This window comes from Apis dorsata, unplaced genomic scaffold, assembly GCF_000469605.1.
Source record: "Apis dorsata unplaced genomic scaffold, Apis dorsata 1.3 scaffold_50, whole genome shotgun sequence".
Taxonomy (NCBI): Eukaryota; Metazoa; Arthropoda; class Insecta; order Hymenoptera; family Apidae; genus Apis; species Apis dorsata.
This window is the reverse complement of record NW_006263351.1, coordinates 405,211-409,705: the sequence shown is the minus strand read 5'-3', so window position 1 is coordinate 409,705 and position 4,495 is coordinate 405,211. Positions and strand designations below refer to the sequence as shown.

The window sequence follows — 4,495 nt, the reverse complement described above, 5'->3', positions numbered from 1 at the left end:
ATATATACACATAAGGTGTGTAAATAATATAATTTCTTATGCGAAGTAGAAAAATATTCGAAAAGGAATTACAATTATAATTTTTATAATTCAATGAAAATACTGTTGAAAATATTTAAAATTTCGACGAGAAAGCAATTTAATCATTTGAATCGCGCGCCATCTACTTCGAAATCGATTGCTATCGATTTTTCATATTCATGAGAGAAACGATAAAAAAAAAAATAAACGTCGCGATTATTTTCAAGGTAAAGTTTATAAAACGATATACAGTTACGCTATCACGTAGACCAAAAATTTAAATACGAGCAAAGGTTAGTAGATGCTCTATAAAGAGAATGCATTCTCTGATTCGACCGGTGAACTCCTGGACGATCGATCAGTGAAAGTATGGAGTACAAAGTGGCACACGAACCTTGTTTGACTTGATATCTGTCGATATACGTGCACGTATTTTTCTGAACATAAGGTAAAAACCAATTCTACGCTCCCACGAAAACTATGTATAAGCTTCCCTCTTTACGTAGTCGTGTACATACTTGTGTACTACGTATGTGTACACACGAGTACGCTTATATCGTAAACAGGTTGTCCGTCCGTCTCACTCTAGTGCGCGCTAAGCGTACTCCTGTGCAGCGTACTGTGACGAATGACGACGCGGATAAGGAAACCCACGATTGTGAACCTTTGATTTCCACGTGGACATACGCTTCACGCACACGTTATCAATCATTATGCGTTCATTATTCCAATAAAAAAGAAAATCTTAAATTATTTAACGTGAACGTTTCATTCGTGAAAATAAAATGTCAAATATACTTTAAAGAAATGAAATACATAGTACTGTTATATCTCGCATTTTTCATACACGTATAACCTATTCATCACTTAATGAAAAAGAACCGTAATGTAAACTTTTTAGTTCGTTTCCGAAAATATTTGAATTATGTTTGTTTGTTATTATGCGAAAAACAATATGCATTAAAAATAAGAAAAATTCTGAATTCCCAATTGCCACGTATTCCTTCTGTATTGCCCGCCAAAAAAAAATATAAAGAAGACTTCCTATTTAGGTGCGCAAACGTCACTTTACCTCTGAAGGAAGATCACTGATTCACACGGAACACATTTAAATGATAACGAGCAGACGTATTTGTCTACACCAACACTACACTTTTATTCAACGCTAGTTGAAAATCACCATGTACTAGACGCCCCTGCACGCACGATTCTCGCATTCCATGAGAAACACGAACACGCTCACACAGATACGAAACAGGTTGCTTCTCGTTCATCCGTCTCACACCAGAACGAATTTCTACCGCCAATCGGGCCACGATATTTTCTCAAGGCAACACGTAGAACGAAAGAAACAAAGGATTTGAACGCGAATGTCAATATGTACGCGACAGTTTTTTAACCATACAAACAAATCGCATTGTTCGTACATATAGGTAACTTAGTATCCACCTCTTCTCTTTATTTATCCGCACCATCGGCTTCGTTCCGTTTTCGTTCGTGCTTTTTTCGTATACTAGAACCGGTGGCGCGTCAGAGGTTAGAAATTACATTCGAATAAAGTCGGCTTCATTGTCAAACGATGGGCACCAGATATCTTGGTGTTCTTTGTACGAATTAGTTTCCGCAATAATTTATACAGCTTTGCGTGACACGATTATACGGCTGTACTACAATGCCGATTAAAATCAGTGATACACCGGTTGGGAGGTTAGGTCGCCACAGACGCCTCCTCCACCTCTCGGCCGCTTTCTCTCTCTCGCTCTTCGATTACAATTGCACAGAAGAAACAGCGTCGTAGCAAACAAACCTTTTTCCCGCCACGTGATATGCACTCAACATTCACAATATCTATCGAACACAACCAGATAAAGATGGAACAACCGACCGAAAATAATACGAGCGTGTACGCAAAGAAGTGAAACGTCAAGAGCTCTCGTACGCTTTACCGAGCTGGCCGTGGACGGGCCTCTTTGCCTGCTGACGTCATCGCTCGGCCGCCGGCATGAACTTCGCAGCACGCACGGAGAGTGCCGAGCCGAACATCACCGGATCTGCACGAACCTGCACGATCGTCCTCACGAGAATTGTGCTGGGCGTTATCCAAATAAACTTTTATTTCAATTATTGTTTAACCTATATAAAATAGTTCTCTTTTATAATCAGAATTTATTTTACTAACGTATATTTTAAATTTATAAATATGATATAAAAACTCGTTAAGCTGCAATAACAAAAATTTAATTATAAAATTCTGTTATTGATTTTTAATTCTTATCTTTAATGGAAATTCATTTGAAGTATTTCATTTTAATAAAATAATATTTTCTTATATTATTTACATATTATTATTTAGATATTAATAATCTGATTTAATTAAAAAAATAAAATAATTATTTTTCCAAACGAATATATTTTTTTCAGAAACAAGATTTGGAATTAATAAATTTTTATTAACAATTTTTTTATTATAAATTTTTATTAATAATGTATAAGTTGTTATTTTTATATAAATTGATGTCTCATAATTTTTTATTCACTATTTTGAACAAAAACTGGCCAATTGGTACACGAAAGTACTCGCATTCTCTACCGCGTGCCTCTCATTCTCCCTCTCGTTTCCTCGTATATCTTGCTTTCTCTCGAACAGAACATACTAACCATATAAAAGACGTTCGTTTCTTCGAGGACGCTGCACCGCACTATGTCAGACCGAACGCGCGAGGTTGCGTAGCATTTTTGAGGTTGGGGGAAGTTCAGGTAGATAATAGAAAGATACCGTTTTAGGTATGTCGTAATGATAGACAGTTTACGTGAATTTCAAAATATCTACCTGTATATTATTATTATATTATTTTTTTAGATATGCTTTTCTACCAAAATAACAACAAAATATTTTTCAATTTATATAGTTATAATTTTATTAAATAATTGAATTGAATTATTATTAATTGTATTGTTATTATTATTAAATTATACATATTAAAAAATATATGTTATTTATAATAAATTGAATCTTTTGCAGAGTTTTATGGATTTATAGTCTTAAAATTCCAAACTGTCAAGATGTCGTAAAGTCGTAAAGTGACAGAGAAACTACTGTCTCGTTTCGGAAGCAAGAATGTAACTACATTTATGTTCGTGGAAATACTCCTTTCTCTTTTAACAAGGCCCATAATTGGTGAAAATTTGTGTTATCGCTTCTATTGCGATAGATTTAGTGAAATTTAAATGCAATTTTTTGTCGCTAAGAATCAATGAATTATCCTTTAAGGTTATGTAACACTATTTTATTAATCCTTTTAATCTAATCTTAAAAAAAACTTAATTCTTTTAATTTTTTGTTTTAGTTCGCACACACATATAAAAAAAATTCCTTTCTAATAAAAATCACAGAATTGCACAGAATTTTTTTAAATTTTCTTAAACAAGGAAAGCCAAATATTATCATGGTTCGAAGATATAGCGACTGTATTCTGACCATAGAAGAAACTACTTCTCTCTATAAATCATCATTTTCAAAACCAATGACCTAGTTATTCTTGTAGAAGGTATAAATGCATTGCAATTTTGTTTTAATTCATTCTTGTTTTCTATTTTAGTTGTTGCAGAAAAGAAAAAAAGCAGTAGCCTTTTAATTTTTTAGCAGTCACTAAAACTCTTTTTAATTGTTCTGAAAAAATAAATAGCCTTAGAAACCGAAAGCGGTCAGGATATTCATACGTGACCGTGCTTTTTCCTTGAACGCTCCGAGCTATATGACCTGGAAACTTTAACGAAACCTTTAGAATTTCCGGGGAGGCAATTTCACCGATGGTATATCTCGCGTGCTACTGTATGCAACTGTGCCACCGACACGCGGAGTACGTCGCGGAACAATGGCAACGCTTAATGCCGTCTGACTGGTTGTAATTTGCATTTCTCTAGTTGGCATCTCTCTGCCTCTGCGAATAGGCCCTGCCGAAATCGCATCGATGCATCGAAGTCCGCTTAATGTTTCCGTAATGCTCCGCTGTGCATTCCTTTGAACCGATTTCCAACCAAATTTGCCTATATTCGAACTAGAAATTGCATGAATACTGAAACTTATGTTCTGAAAGCTGGCTAATCTGATATAAATTAGTTAAACATGGTAAGTATATTCATTATTTTCCTTTTAAATGATTTATAAATAGATTAATATAAATTTTTGCATAATATATTACATAATATAATATAATATATTAACTTTGTATGTTAACTCTTACATGTTTTGATAATTTAATTAATTTAATTTAATTAAAGGAGAAGGAGAATTTTTATTCTATATTATAATTTTCAATTAATCATTGCTGACAACAAACTTGGTTATTCTATAACTATTCTTCTCATAAAATGTCATATAAAATATTTTAATAAAAGTTATAAATTAAAAATTAATATCATAAAATTATGAACGTTATTTTAAATAATAATATATTAATTATTATATATATTA

At 33.1% G+C, this 4,495-nt stretch overlaps 1 protein-coding gene and 1 long non-coding RNA gene across 15 annotated transcripts in view; one reads left to right on the top strand and one right to left on the bottom strand.

The window, feature by feature from the left end:
• LOC102672047 (disks large homolog 4) overlaps positions 1-4,495 on the bottom strand; it is a 281,358-nt gene that overhangs the window by 127,388 nt on the left and 149,475 nt on the right. The gene's annotated exons all lie outside the window — the stretch shown is intronic.
• LOC102671836 overlaps positions 2,509-4,495 on the top strand; it is a 4,549-nt gene continuing 2,562 nt past the window's right edge. The window contains exons 1-2 of the long non-coding RNA XR_420733.2: positions 2,509-2,805; positions 3,044-4,150. This is a non-coding gene — a long non-coding RNA (uncharacterized LOC102671836). The remainder of the gene's footprint in view (positions 2,806-3,043; positions 4,151-4,495) is intronic.